The sequence below is a fragment of the Podarcis pityusensis genome, assembly GCF_964106645.2.
Source record: "Podarcis pityusensis genome assembly, chromosome: 3".
In the NCBI taxonomy this organism is placed as follows: Eukaryota; Metazoa; Chordata; class Lepidosauria; order Squamata; family Lacertidae; genus Podarcis; species Podarcis pityusensis.
Window position 1 is genome coordinate 86,843,753 of NC_138026.1, and position 16,392 is coordinate 86,860,144.

General features: G+C 41.1%; 1 protein-coding gene across 5 annotated transcripts in view; it reads left to right on the forward strand.

The window, feature by feature from the left end:
• The first annotated feature begins 12,203 nt into the window (after window positions 1-12,203).
• DAAM2 (dishevelled associated activator of morphogenesis 2) overlaps window positions 12,204-16,392 on the forward strand; it is a 216,907-nt gene continuing 212,718 nt past the window's right edge. For 3 of the 5 annotated variants that reach the window (XM_081000107.1, XM_081000112.1, XM_081000111.1), the window contains exon 1: window positions 12,204-12,383. The gene's annotated coding sequence lies outside the window, so the exon portion shown is untranslated. Of the gene's footprint in view, window positions 12,384-13,794; window positions 13,916-14,128; window positions 14,278-16,392 lie in introns of those variants that run through there. The other 2 variants (XM_081000109.1, XM_081000108.1) reach the window with 2 other exon arrangements.

Sequence of the window (16,392 nt, forward strand, 5' to 3'; positions counted from 1 at the left end):
GCTACCCAGCGTGCCTTGCGCCGCAAGCGACGCGAGGTGGGGGGGGAGAAGCCTCCCACCGCACCGCGCATGCGGAAAATGAGAGCGCGTTGTTCGCTCTGTCCTAGCCTTACTGTTATTGCCTTAAGTTGCATTATACTGTATATGTATTATTTGTTGACTGGCACTGAAAGACCCTCATGTGCGCCGCTTCAAACCCCGGGAAAACACAATGGGTTGCCTCCAACGTTAGAACAGACTTAACTGCAATGACTTGGCAGGGCTGACTTAGGTCCATTGTTTTTAATGGGTCTGTTCTGGTTAAAATGCTTCTGGAAATACAACAGCCCGGTAATAGCGGCATCTGTCACACGCGCACACTGCCTCCTTTGTGCTTCGTCACTCTCGGGTGGGGATTTGCCCTTCCTGACAAACAGGCGAAGTTTCCCAGGCGCCTGCTCCTTTCTGAAATTAAATCACAGCCGCCATGACGCAGCGTGCACGGAGCATGTGAGTTATGAATGTGCCGCTTGTGATGCAATCGTTGTGCTTTAATAAATAAATAACTATTCTGCCTGCTACACCGGTGTCGGTGCCAGACTATATTGCGCCCTAGGATACTACAACCCCACCTCCACAAAATTGCTAACTTCAGTTTTCAAAAACAGATGTCTTGTAGCAAAACTGAAAAGCACAAAAACTTGAAGCTGCTAACTTTATTTTAAATGGCAGGAATAAGTAACACAACAACATTTGACTGTCTTTCTCAAATCCAAAAGAAAATGTTTTAGCACACAAATCATTTTGAATAAACTTGTGAATTGAGTCTCTTAAACGTTTCGATTTCAGGCACATCAAAATATTGCCTTAGGTGCCTTTTGCTTTGCCCACTTTGTCACCGATTCCTTTAGTTTAAGTCAAGTGCTGATGCTCGGAAATCTTCAAAGTTATATACTTGCCAAGCCAGCTATTCCCTTTTGCAACATTGTTGAGCATAGGTACATTTTATAAGTCTGAGCTTTGAGAAACTGCATTCAAAATATAAAATAAAAGTAAAATATTATCAGAAATTTATAAGATGTAACAAAAACTACTCTGTATCAAACCATGTCCCTCAAACGTCAGTACTCTGATGTCTAACCCAATGATAGCACTGGCCCTGACCCCACCCACTTCCCAGGTGATATATTGAAAGGATAGGAGAGATCATAAATAGAGAAAATTAGTGGCAATACTGTATGGGACAGGCAGGAAACTGATATACTGTATAGAACTGCTTTAGCTGTGGTTGTGATTGACATTATTGCTCAAAATCAGGCACACCAGTAGTTTGTATGCAATAATTACCCACAGGTGTGGTGTGATAATGCAACTGATTGCTGAGAAATGCTACATAAGGGATTTAGTGAGCCTCAGGCATAGTTGGTTTGTAAAGATTAAAGCCAGCATCAGGGATCAGGGTATATGTATTTGTAGCTGTGTTCAGAAATTAAAAATAAAGGGCAGATGGTATGAGAAAAATTCCTCAGGTAAGGGGGGGAAATATTATTTTACATTCTCTTTACATTCCTACAGCTGTTTTGTTAGAGCAGGGCTCACTGAATTTATGCAAATTGTAGAAAGTGCCTTAACATTTAAATGCAGTGGCAAATAGAATGTATGATTAAAATAATGAGACATTCATGTGGATGAATAAAGTGTTGTTACCTGCTGTTCAAGCTATTATAAGGGTTATAAGGCTTATTTCAAACCAGAATTTGCTTCAAAGTGGTTCTTTTTTCTTGGTGTTGTGAGTGGATTGGACATGTGTGGTTTATTACTGAAGCAGGCAGCATCTTTCTCGGCCCATAAAAACAATGCTTACCATACATCCACAGAAGACCTAGAGCACAGGTCGGCAAACTAAGGCCCAGGGCCTGGATCCGGCCCAATTGCCTTCTGGATCCGGCCCGCAGATGGTCTGGGAATCACCATGTGGACCTGCGTGAATCTGATTCTGATCATTCAGGCTGTGCCATCCCCCCCCCCCACACACACACACCATGGCTGCACCTCCTCCCTCCCTCTTCCTGGCTTCTCCCTGCCCTGAGGAGGAAAGGAGCTGGGATTTGATTGGTGCCAACAGCAGCAGCATGATCACTCGAGCAGCCGTCATTTAAAGGAGCCCCTCTGCGGAGCCCTTTCGTGCACCGCTCATCGTCCCTCCACTGCCGCCGTCCAGCCCCCCACAAGGTCTGAGGGATAGTGGACCGGCCCCCTGCTGAAAAATTTTGCTGACCCTTGACCTAGAGGAATATTGGCACCATAGACACAAGAAAGTTAAGAATTGCTCTTGAAAACTGCTTAACAATGTAAAGGTTTTTTTAAAAAAAAATAATGTAAAGAGGTTTAAGTAACACCACACAGCTTGATGTGTCAAGTAAATTACTTTTTTTAAAAAAGCAACAACTCCCCATCCCAATGACTGGACATCAAGCTTTGTTACATAGCAGCTTCTGATTTATTTATTTTCGCTTAGAATCAAAAAAGACATTGAGATGCCAGGGTTGCTTATCCTGCACAGATACACAGGCATAACAGCTTTCATTGGGCATTCAAAACTGAGGTTTCTTTGGTTGAATCCTGACTATTGGGAGCTATGCAGGAGATGCTTATCTCATAAGGTATGGTGGTCTGAAGCTCGGGGGGGGGGGGCAGTTTCACCTCCATACTTCTAGATGGGCAGAGGTAGCCACTTGGAATCCCATCTAAAAATCCACCCACAAATTATCCTCTTCTAAAATTAGTCCCACGGTTCCATGTTTGAATATAAGGATCCCATTCATATTTTTTACCATAACTAGCAGCCACCAATAGATTTATGTACTGTAAATTTGTCTGTCTCAACCCTTTTTTAAAGTGACCTTTTGACAGAAGCTATACCTTGTACCTGTTGCTACTCCATGTGACAAGTCTGATTGTGTTGAGGGAAATTAATGTCTCTTGTTTCAGTCTCAGTTTTCAGTTTCCACGATTCCTTTTTAAAATGCTTTTATTTTCTGACTAAAAGCTTATTTCAAAACGGAAATGATCCAGCCCCTGATCATTTTAGCTGCCCTTTTATATATGTTCTCCTGTATCACAGTATCATTTTTGAGATGGGGACCAGAACTGTAAAGAGTAATCTGAATGTGGTCACACCATAGATTTATGTGACTTTATATAATACTCCTGTTAACATCCATAAGTCTCCACGTGGCATATATTACACCATAATTCTTTCTCCAATGGATATAAAACTACTTAATGAAGACTGGCTTGAAGGCTTATTGTCTTTGTGTCCAATTCCCAATCCTACTTAACTTGCCTTTTCCTGGGCTTCTTGCCATATCCCCCTTTCCCTATCCTGATGTTATATGGAGTTGAAACATCTACAGTTCATAAATGAATCAGATAAACTGTTGTGTTCACTTGTTATTAATGGGCAGTAAATGCAAGCATGAGCGAGTAAGCAGCAAAGGAATAAACACATCCGAGACAGAAAAAAATTCCCAGGGAAATAATTTAGAGTTTTGTCAAACAACTTTTTCTTTGCAAAAGAATGATGATTTCCTAAAGAGACATTGTATATTCTGGCACGGCAAGCTTTTTATATAATAGTTTTAAGTTTTAGTAACTTGTATCTAATGATCTGAAAGTGATATGGCAAAGATAATAAAATCAAGCTTAGAGCACCCCTATGAGGTCAAGAAACTGGATGAAACAGTCTGTTTCCATTAGTGGGTCCTAGGTTTGTTTCTCCCACTCATCCTAGTAGTATCCATCAACACTTTTGTAAGCACCAAGAAGTAACAAGTCTGGTAGAACAAGCCCCCTGCAAACGAGGACAAATTGAGACAGCCCTAGTTATGTTTTCTTCCTTCGTAACCTGCCTGTGTGGAGCAGCAGGATTATTGGATCACCTGGAAAGAAGCAAAACGCATTTACTCCTAGTCTCCAATACTTGGAGCATTCAATCTTTTCCTATTTGTTGGCAAATGTTTATGAACTATTGATAGCACATAATCAATTACGGTATTTGATAGACTTCCCTACCAGTATAAAACAAAAGCTGGTACAATATTTCTATTAATGGGTTGGGTAACCTCATACTTACAAAAGGATTACTTCCTTGCAGGTAAAATTAGGGTTGTTATAGTTCTTTTTATCAGAAAAAAAATCTCATTGAGAATGGGATGTTGAACAAAACTGTCGTCTTCAGAAGTCACGCTGACCATAATTTTGCATGACATAAAAAATCTGCAGGGAGCTTTGGACTTCCGCCACTCGCCTCTGCTTCTCTAGGGCAGCTTGATTTAAAACAAAACATACTTAACATTAACCACAGCCCATCATTTCAAACAACACAGCAAACTGTAGTAAAGAAAAAAGAAAAAGCTGATGAACTCCTCTTTGCAACCATGCTGGGAGAGGAGTTCTCAAGCTCACCAATAATCTTGTTCACAAGTTGCTGTTTCTGGTTCTAAGAAAGTTTATTGCATTTGTATTGTGATGTAACTGATTGTCCACCATCCCAAAATCCCTCGAAGAGCCGCACACACGCTCCATGTGGCTCTTTAAAGGGAGCGCTGAGCAGAGCCTCCTGCCTGCATTCGCTCCATAAGACGCACACACATTTCCCCTTACTTTTTAGGAGGGGAAAAGTGCGTCTTATAGAGCGAAAAATACAGTAAATAAAGGAACAAAATAGAGTTGATAGTTCTGTTGACACATAGTGACACGCTAGATAAGCACTAAAATCTAACTATTTCACCCCAATAATATAGTTCCACTGTCATTATTGACACTGCAATAGTTCTTAATTCTGATTTACAGATCTGTGTACATCACCCAACAGCCTCATAATTCGGTTACTTGATATGCAGTAGCTTCCAACTGAGTTTGTACACTGGATCCACTGAGAAACATTGTAAGCTAGGTAATGTTCTATGATATAAAGTTTGTATTTGAGCTGATGTTTTGCACATTCAAGCCCACACTGGATGTTGTGGTCAAGTGATGGATAATCATGTGTGAACTTGCCTCTTGATGTTTCAGAGATGTCTAGTACATCAACTGGGTATAAGCAATTCATCCATGAGTAGGATGGCAGATTACATACATCCCCTGAAAACAAACTTTTATGGAAAACATACCAAATGTCACTAGTGAGTGACCTCTCCATGTGACTTGGTCAGGTGAAATCCATCATCTTAGAGGGCTAAATATTCTTTTAGTGCCTTCCATGCTGGGCTCTGTAGCACTGTTGAGGCATTATGTAAAGAGGTTCCACAGAGCACTTACATAGTACTGCATTATCCATCAATGTCCTTCTGGCTGATCAGCATCCTTCAATTATCTTTATCCAGAAGCAAGGCCTAGTCAGCAGTGGTCTTCCCTTCTGACATTGATCAAAAGCTTCCTGTTGCAAGTTCTGTCCTTTTCATCCCTGCTTTTAAGTGTTCCCTGAGAATTACTGATGTACAACTTGTTAGTTGTCCCTTGAACAGCCTCTGTTGATTTCTACTTAGTGTCAGTTCCTATTTGATTTAATTACATGTTCCTAGTTAATTTAGTTACAGGCTTTAATTACATGTTTCCCTTCATTTTCTGCTTTTAAAATTTATTCAATAGAATTGTTTTCTTTTGTTATATAAAAATGAGAGGAAATAAGTAATTAACCCCTTACCCCATGAACTGTGCAAACATTGATGGACTGTTAAGAAAAGTGATTCTGCTAACAATTAATATATTATTCCTCTGTTATCTCACTGCCATGCTCAACAGGAAGCAATAAAAGGGGAAGAACCAGTGAACAGGAAGCTTTTAATTAAAGACACATGCACCCTGAAGTTTCAATAGTGTTGTCCATATTGAACTTCCTCACTAGCTTCCTTTCACATTCCACATCTGCTTCAAGCTTCAGATCCTCAATTTCTACTGTTCCACTCATTATGCAGCAGCAAACTCAGATTTGCCACTCACTGTGGTTTCATTTAGGGAGCTGCAGTCAGTCCCAACTTCTAGACAGGTTTAGTACATAAAGAAGAGAGCACTTTAAAGCTATCCATTCCATTGACTTTCTGCTAGTCCTCCCTTTTAACACTTCTACATTTTTCTCTCCCTTTGCTCTCCAAAAGCTCATCTACTACTTCATTTTCTCATTCCTATTTCTTTGACATTGCACCCTCCACATGGAAGGTATCTAGCCTCCCACTTTCCTCCAACTGTTTCACTCTCCTCCATAAGATCCAGTGTTTTAGGAAATAATTCTCCAAACCATCATGCATGCTTCTTCACAGCTATCTTGTTCTTTTCCACCTTAGTCCAAGAAATAATTTATCAGTCCCTGATTACTTGTTCCTCCTATTCATATGTCCAGAATACATTGTGGCCCTCCCTGCAAGGGAGTATTTAATAAATGCTAAATAACGGTAGTATCCTCAGTACCCAAGCACAAAATGAAATGTTATTATAGGCTCCATAAACCTCCTGTTTGGTTTTTCAGATATTTGGGCTTTGAGTCAGTTTCTGAATTAGATTATATACATCAGTAATTTATGCAGGTATTCTAGACAGACCAAGAATTCCAGTATTTGAGGCTTTACATGTAGGGTAGAAATTGACTAGCCAAGTGGATGAAGAAGGCGTTTTTCCCTACCCACCATCACACTCCATTTGTGAATGTTCCATCAAAAACTTGCCAGGTGCTTCATGTTTTCTGTTCTGTTTGCTTTGAATCACTGAGTATTTAACTACTGCTGGAGGCAGCATACCAGACAAGGGATATCTACAATGGTATGACTGTAGGTTTTGTGGTTTCATTTCCTTTTTAGGAAGTGAAGGTAAGACAATAGATTCTTATGGTAGTTCCATCAGGACACACTTTCAACCTGTAAAACTCCCCACTTACAAAGTCTGTAAGACTCCTGGTTTACATAGCCAGCTCCAACAGTTTCAAGGCATTTTTTAATCTTAGTAGAAAGGGCGGTTTCCCCCCAATTAATGTATTGTTTTAAATGTTAATGTAAATGGGAGTTTCCTTGCTTATTTAGTGGACAGATTCTTCAATATTTACACGTGGAACAAGGAACTTGTGAGTCAAACAGTCTTAGTTCTTTGGTTATTGGATCCAGACTTTAAAGAAAGCTGTGTTTTGGGTGTCATTTAAACTTGAGTATAAACTTGAGTCTAAACAGTATAAACTTGAGTCCAATTCAGAAGCTTTTTGTAGCATGTTTGCCTTCTCAGTGGCAGAGAGCTTTGGTGCAAAGGCCACATGTGAAGCAGCACCAATGTGATTTAGCTAATTTTAACTATGCCACTGAAATAACCTTTAAATGCATGTTCCCTAGTGAAGACAGACTTGACCCCAGTTACATGGGGTGGTTGGGTGCTTCTACAAAGTGATGCTGAGCATTTTCAGCACCAAAACTATCTTCCTCCTCTGTAGCACCAAGGTCATAAATTTAACTTGTGGATCAAGTCTTAATAGCCACACAGCTAGCCAAATAATGCTAGTTTCACACACAGCCTAGTAGTCTGTGCACCTTCAGGCAATTATATAGCTATTAATGGAGTACTAACTAAGGAGCTTCTTAGACTGCAGTTCCTCTGGGAGTCAAAGTTTGCCCTAAAACTGCACAATGGCTGTGTGGATTCATTGATCATTCATTGCGGAAAAAAATAGATACCTCAGCAGGCAGCAATTGGTTCTGTCAAAATAACTTCGAAATAAGGAAGCAAAGTTTGTAAGCAAGGCCTGTGCAAAAATTGGTCACACGGATTAGTGCGTTCATTCCTTGTGATTCGACAGTTTCACCCCTCCTCCAGCTCCTAGGGACTGGGAACGGCATGTTTTACAAATTAATCTGAGGGAATTATGCATGAGTCATTGTGGACATTTCTCTTGTTTCCAGCTTTAAACAATGCTCTTTATTGTTTGTGTACTTATATTGAATATATGAGGAGCTAGTTCAAAAGGTAATATAAATAATTGCTCTGTTACCTAGCCATGCATGGATGTTCTCCTGAAGACAACATCTGAGATTTGTAGTCAAATCCATAGTTCTTTACATATAATCTGTGCATACCCTGTTGGCTTATCAACAGACAACCTTTGGTGTGTCATACAAGCGTTTTGAAGCAGTGATCAACTTCTGATCTCCAAAGACAAAACTAGAGATGACAAATTGGGGTACAAAATAGAGCTGAAGCCCCAAGGAATTCACTCATATGGTAAAACTGCAAAATGTATAGTTATTTATAGCAAGCAGCTCTCTTAGTTGGAATTTGTAAGATAGTGCTTGTTTGTTTCCTTGAATATCTCTAAGGGGAACGGCCTTGGCAAAAGCTCCTTGTTGTAGAACCAGCTTGTAGATTCCATGTGCTCACTTGGCTTAACAACGTTTGAGAATTTTTCCATTCAGTGCTGCTGTCTTGAATGAAGAAAAGCCTCATTCAGAATATCAGTCTTTTGGGTACCACTGCAATGTTTTACTTTTATTATATTTATATCCTGCCTATATTCCATGATGGAATTCAGGGTACCGACATGATCCACCATACACTGACAACTCAGACCCAGTTATCCTTAGATTCCGCAAAGTTTCTGTATGATGAATCACGGTTGCTGCTCTCAGACCATACCCTTACTCACAATAAAGGTTTTTTACAGCCATTCCAGGAGACTTGCCCAGGACACAACAAGAGGAATATATTATGACAACCTCCATTATTTTGGTGTCTGGTTCATATGTCAACAGGGTTGTGTAAGGTATTTTCACAAGGTCTGCTTTGCACTGATAATTTCTGTCAAGAGGAACCAGGCAGGTAGTGCAAATTAGGTGGGTCCTTCCTTCATCAATGTCACTGGGTGCCGAGAGCTCTGAGAAACACTCATACAATTTGTCCAATCTATGTGTGGTATGGGATGCAAAATTATCTCTGCTGGAACTGTTCTATATGAGTCAGGCTTCATAAATGTGTTGGAAGTTGAAACAACAGTTCTTCTAAGATATGCTAATTGACTTCTACAGTTCCATCCCTGATGGAACTCTGATAAAAGTGTATAAAAACATAGTCAAAGTATTTGTGGCCTGGGGATAGTGGATAAAGAAAGGTTTTCCTCCCTCTCATATAAACTAGAACTTGTGGACATCCAGTTAAGCTGAATGTTGAAGGACAGACAAAATAATACTTTTCCACACAGACATAGTTAAACTATGGAATTTGCTTCCTAAGGAGGCAGTGATGGCCACCAGCTTCAATGGCTTTAAAAGAGAATTAGGCAAATTCATGGAGGATGTGGCTGTCATTGACTACTAGCCTCAAAGGATATGCTCTGCCACCACAGTCAGGCAGCATGCTTCTGAACACCAGTTGCTGGAAACCAAGGGAAGGGAGAGTGGGCTTGTGCTTGGCTTCTGCTTGGAGGCTTCCCATAGGCATCTGGCTGGCTACTGTGAGAACAGGATGATGGACTAGATGGGCAATTGGCCGCCCAGCAGGGTTCTTCTTGCATTCCTAACCTTCAAGGCAATAAGCAACAATAATAAATAAGGTACCAGTGAACCATACAAACAATAAAGGCATAGACCAAATAAGCAAGAGCAGCAATACTAAATCTATAGAGAGTCATCACATCCCCAGAGTGTACTCTGTTGAAATGTTGGTGTGAACAATATTGGTTTTTTTTTTTATAAGATATTTATTGAGATTTTTTGAAATATTACAGTAAAAATGAAAAACAAAAGAAAAATACAAAATAAAAACAGTTAAAATCACACATATTTTCCATTACTTATTTTCCTTTAGCTTGTTTCCCAGACCTCCTCATACCTCCCTTTTTTGTATTCCACTTCAATTTATTGGTTCAGCAAATCCTTGCCATTAGATTTTAACCCATTTATAACCCTTTTTTCATATTCTCTTAGAGCATTACAGCTGGAAACCGCTTAATTACTATCCAACATCATTCTATCATTCATTAATTTTACAATATTTCTGTAGATAGTCTTTGAATTTCTTCCAATCTTCTTCCACCGACTCTTCTCCCTGGTCTCGGATTCTGCCAGTCATTTCTGCCAATTCCATATAGTCCATCACCTTCATCTGCCATTCTTCCAAAGTGGGTAAATCTTGTGTCTTCCAATACTTTGCAATGAGTATTCTTGCTGCTGTTGTAGCATACATAAAAAAAGTTCTGTCCTTCTTTGGCACCAATTGGCCGACAATACCCAGAAGAAAGGCCTCTGGTTTCTTCAGGAAGGTATATTTAAATACCTTTTTCAGTTCATTATATATCATTTCCCAGAAAGCCTTAATCCTTGGGCACGTCCACCAAAGGTGAAAGAATGTACCTTCAGTTTCTTTACATTTCCAGCATTTATTGTCGGGCAAATGATAGATTTTTGCAAGCTTGACTGGGGTCATGTGCCACCTGTATATCATTTTCATAATATTCTCTCTTAGGGCATTACATGCCGTAAACTTCATACCTGTGGTCCATAACTGTTCCCAGTCAGCAAACATAATATTATGTCCAACATCTTGTGCCCATTTAATCATAGCAGATTTCACTGTTTCATCCTGAGTATTCCATTTCAACAGCAAGTTATACATTCTTGACAAATTCTTAGTTTTGGGTTCTAACAGTTCCGTTTCTAATTTTGATTTTTCCACCTGGAAGCCAATTTTCTTATCCAAATTATATGCCTCCATTATCTGATAATAATGAAGCCAATCTCTCACTTTGTTTTTTAATTTCTCAAAACTCTGCAATTTCAATTTGTCTCCTTCTTGTTCCAAATGAACAATATTGTTTTTGTTTGGGCTCCCTCGGATGGTGGTGGACTCTGCTTCGTTGGAGGCTTGTAAGTAGAGGTTGGATGGCCATCTGTTATGGATGCTTTAGTTGAAATTCCTGCATTTCAGGGGGTTGGACTAGATGACACTTGGTGTCCTTTCCAACTCTACAATTCTGTGATTCAAGATACTTTTTTAAGGTGAAGTATGGCGCTGCTAGGAGGTAAGGGTTTAGGGTCAAATTACACTTGACATTTTTCTTACCTTCCTCCAGTACAAAAGTTCTTTTTTAAAAACATGAAACTTTTGAGACATGGTAGAAATATTCCAAATGTGTAATCTGGCAACACATTAACACACATATGCACACTTTTAGGCCAGGGATAGTTGTTGTTCCACCTCGCAAATGCCAGAGTTCTGCTTTGTATCCAAAGACAGGTTTGCAACCAGCCAGCCAAAAATAAGTATTTACATTTATAACTATATTTTAAGTGTACAGTTTAGTACTGTTTGCTTTTTATTGGATTTTTTCCCCCTGGTACTGAAAGCAGCAAAAAACCTGGAGACCTTCCTGTTATTAATCAGAGACAATTTATTGAGTTACCGAAACTCAGGAAGCATCCAGTTCAAAACTATATAACTTGTGCAGTGATGGCTATTTGGAAATATAGATTAGCTTAAGTTACAAATTGGTGCTATCAGGGGGCTGATCCTAATCCAAGGAACAGAAAGCATGGAGGAAGCAGAAGCCTGGCTGCGCATGATGAGTTCAAGACAAGGGGCCAATCCATTCATTCTTACTTAAGCCTTATCAGATGTTTGGAGCAGTTCTGGGGTGTTCTAGCAGCACAGGGTGTGGTGTGTGCTAAAGAGGCCCTCTTTTGCCAAAACCAGCAGACCCAACAGGAACATTGGTTGCATGTGGCGGAGGCACTTTACATGTGCCCTCTGGAAGAAGTGGCTTTTGTTGCAGTCTGAAACACCCATGCTTACTGCGTTGCCCCAGCCTCACTCCCTGTACAAAGACAGCAGTCCCCCAGGGAAGGGGCATGGCTCAGTGACAGAGCATCAGCTCTGCATGCAGAAGGTCCCAGGTTCAATCCCTGGTTCTTCCAGTTGGTCTGGAAACGGCTCCTGGAGAACAGCTGCCGGTCAGTGTGGAAAATACTAAGCTAGATGGTCCAAGGCACTGACTGTACAAGGCAGCTTTCTGTATTGCTATATTGCATTTGGAAAAAGCTTTTCACATGAAAGCACGAAAGACGAAGATTCCCAAGGAGCTGCAATCCAAGCTTTTACCTACTGAAACTTTAGCCCTTTTAAGCCATAAATATCTTGTAGAGGCTTCCTGACGTCACAGGCTCTTGCAGAGGGAGGCTGGTCTGAAAGTGAAAACGGCAGCAGTTCCACTCGGAGGACAGCATAGGCAGTGAAAGGAAAGCAGGGCGAGCAGTGCTCAGTGTGTGGACTTACAGGACTGCAGGAAAAGGAGGAATGACACAGAGACAAGGGGGTTGCATCTTAAGAGTGGCTGGTGCAGCAGCTCTTCTGGTCCCTGGCTGGAAGGAAAAAGAGAGAGGGTAAGCTCTGTTTTCTTTTCTGAAGCAATCAAAGAGCAGTCAGAGGATTTAGGTTTGGAACATAGGCTCTTAGTTTCTCTGAAATGCTACAGACACACAAGCCGACAGCAAGTGGGTGCATGTTTGGGAGATTTGTGTGTGTGTAAAACTAAAGCACAGATGCAAGGATTGTATGCTTATCTTGAGTCCTCATCCAGTCTTGGGTGCAAGAGGGGGAAAAGATTATGACAGTGTTGCTTGTTCTTTCTCTACAGCATGTGAACCATTACAAAATCCCTAAAGATTTGATTTGGCAAGTGCAGCCACATTCCTGAGTGCACAACTAGTAGCCCAATTGGATCCAAATTCTACAGATTTCTGAGCTATGTGTGGTTTATTTTTAAATCCCTTCATCTGACACCTCCTCCAAGTGAAACTGTGGTGGCATAGCAGTGCTGTTAGAAAGTTTCTTTTTGTCCTATCATGTGTATTAGGCTCAAAAGGGAGAGGGCTGTGCTAAAGGGCTCGTTGGAGAAAAGGGTCCACAACCCTCACTGTCATTCTCAACCCTTGTCGTGTTGCTGGCTCTCTGGAAGGACTGAGAATTACTCAAGAGGAAGAGATTCAGAACTGCTTTTGGGTCTTAAGAGTTGGATGCTTAGCAGGACTTTCGGAAGGGAGGCAAGCCAGTAAGAATAGTCAGGATGTTTGTTTGCATTGTTGTTTGGTTTTTGTTTTTTTTTAAAGTGTGCACATCATTTACAATAATGTAGAAGGGGACTAAGGATTTTCAACTCAGAAGGGCAAAATCAGCCCAATGAAGTAACATTATTTTCTGCTTCTGCAAATAAAATAATAAAGTATTTAACATCAAGGGCAGCCTTCATCAACCTGATCCCCCCCAGCCCAGATGTTTTGAACTATGGCTCTCATCATCCTTGACTGCTGGCTATGTTGGCTGGGGCTGAAGAGCGTTGGGAGTCCCAACAACATCTGGAGGGCACCAGGTTGGTGGAAACTCATCTCGGGCTTCTCAGATGAATTACTTCAGTTCAACCTTGTTTCCATCTTGGTCACGAGCCAGAACTGGAATGCGATAATAACAGAACCTGTCTCCTTGCAGATGGCTACAATGGGCAAGAAGCAGGTCATCCAAAATTAGTTGTCTCGCAACAAGCAAAGCAGCAGAACACAGTTTAATTAAGAGGAATGCAATAGCAGCACATGATTAAAAGGACTTTCAGTGTCAGAAATAATAAAATGACATTAAAGATGGTTAAGAATGGAAGCAGGATCCTGCTGTTTGTCACGTCTCCCTCGCGCAGCAGGGGCCACTTAGTTCCGTCATAACCCTTTAAATTGGATTAATCTTGTCATTCATGTTACAAATCAGATTAAAAGGAATACAATAGTGGAGGCACTGTTGTTAATTCCTTGGGAAAGGGAAAAAAAACAATTTGGCCATTAATTTTTCGCCGTAGCATGACTGAGAAACAAGAAGAAGACGTGCACATTTCACATGGGAGGCTATGAATAACTCTTCTGAAGAGCAGGTCTGAAGTAGCTCTGTTTTATTATCTCCTTTCTTTTGGTTTACAGGCAGGGCTTCTGATCTCCTGCTCCCTCCGCCCTCCCCTCCCTCCTTCCCTTTTTCTCTCTGCATCTGAAAGCAATGCTTTTCTCTCTTCTTTTTTGGCATGCTTCATGATCTTGGATTGCCTTAGCTGGCTAGGTTTTTATTTATTTATTTGAAAAGCCTGTGTAAAATCGAAGGCAGTTTGAACACTACATCTGCTGCAGAAAAGCCAACACAACTTAATGAGTGGGCATAAAGGATAACTGAGCTGGAACAGGGGTGAAGAGCAGGGGTGAGCTGCTGGTCATAGTGCTTCATGCACTAGCAACCCCAAAAGAGGTATTTTCAGGGCTGTGTTTCTGCTTTTATAATTCTACAAGGCTGCAGATATCATGTGTGTATATATAAGCTGTTGACAAGGGAGAAAAGAATTGGATGGAAGCGGAGTGATGTTATATTGAAATAACTGATTACAGAACTTAATCAAGTAGGCGAATGTAAGTTATTTATAGCTCTTGGAATCTCCTTCTGTATTGATGTGTGTAGTGTAATGTCCTTGCTGGCTGATGAAGCTGGCTAATGCTTTAATGGACAGATGTTCAACGGCTAATCTAAGACGACTTGCAATGCAAGCTTACATTGCTGAAGGAAAATAAGTTGCTGAAAAGGAGTGTGTGTGTGTGTGTGTGTGTGTGTGCACACGCATGTGTGATTACCCTTGTGCACTTTGGTCCAAAAGTTTTGCCTGGCACTGCTATAATTGCATCTGGATTTGCAAAAGAGTAACACAGCAGTTATTATTCAGGGCTTCTTTCTCAGTGGGGTTTATTTCCAGTAAGTAGGCAGCAGCTTTTCCTAGAAGCACTGCTTCATAATAGACTAATTGAACAGGGCTGGCTAGTACCTCAAAGAGAAACATATTGTTAGGTACCAACCATATTTTCCATAATAAGAGGCTGAAATGCTAGATGATGTTTATTTACTGCATTTTTTTTTTGCCCCACTTTTCGGTGCCCTCAAGGTGTTTGGCATCATTACAGGAGCTCGGTAGGAGAATTTCAACTGAGCCATGGTGTGGGAGGAAGCAGCCTGGCACCATATTGGTCTTAGATCCCATTCACACCATGCTTTTAAAGCAGTATCCCACCACTTTAAACAGTCATGGTTTCCCCCCAAGAATCCCGGGAACTGTTGTTTGTTAAGGATGCTGAGAGTTTTTAGGAAGAAGAAGAAGAGGAGTTTGGATTTGATATCCCGCTTTATCACTACCCTAAGGAGTCTCAAAGCGGCTAACAATCTCACTTCCCTCCCTCCCCCACAACAAACGCTCTGTGAGGTGAGTGGGGCTAAGAGACTTCAGAGAAGCGTGACTAGCCCAAGGTCATGCAGCAGCTGCATGTGGAGGAGCAGGGAATCGAACCCAGTTCACCAGATTACGAGTCCACCGCTCTTAACCACTACACCACACTGGCTCCATTCGCCGTTCAGAGCTACTATTCCCAGAGTTCCTTGGGAAATGAGATTGACTCTCTGGGAAGCTCCTTATGAATTTTTAAAATCAATAAAGCAATTCCATATGATGTGCAAAGGGAGCATGATGTGAGTGAGCATGCATTTGAAGGCTCAATCCTGAAACCTCTGGCCTGAGCCTTGGGAATAAGCCAAGATCCAGAGGTGGAGCTGGCTTCAAATTAATGCATGAAGGATGACAGGTGCAAGGATAATATTTTTTCAGTTGAATTTCAGCACTCTCATAACTTCACCAGATCTGTTGGCTACTGCTATTTGCCAAATTTCTAAAATGAGCCCATTGAAAGGAGAAAGGAGCTGACAGCAAATACAATGCACAGAGACATTGTTTTGGCTCTTGCTAACTTCACTGACTTCACTTTGTTCATTATAAAATGAAAAATGGGCCACAGTTGGCAAAGTGGCTGTGCTGGCTGGAGTAGAAAGGTGTGCTGCTCCTGCTAGAAGCTTTCAGTACACAGTACATACACAGTCACTCCAACCCTGGTTTTGTAGGTTGGGGTGTGTGTTGCTTTTTAAAGGTGATAGGCATTGTAGCTCCTTGCACAGTAAACTACAGTTCCCAGGGTTCTTTGGAGGAAGTCATCTGCTTTAAATGTATGGGGTGTGCACAGGCACAGTGGGGAACTGCAAGCTGGCTGGTAACACACCTATGGCAATGTGACAGCTGTAATCATGATGCAAGTCCCATTGTTACTGTGCTCCCATGTTTTAGTTGTTTATGTGTGGGGTGGTAGTGCTAACTGTGCTCAATGCATGGTAGAAGTTTCTTTTATCAGGAATCTTTCAATTTGGGGCTTTAAACCTACCCCTTTACCCCACCCCATTGTTAAAAAGGGGGTGGTAGGAATGAGCATGAGTAATTTGGATATGTTCCTGGTGAAAAAAGAGAGATTTGTGAGTCTGATATTTACCTGCCCAGAA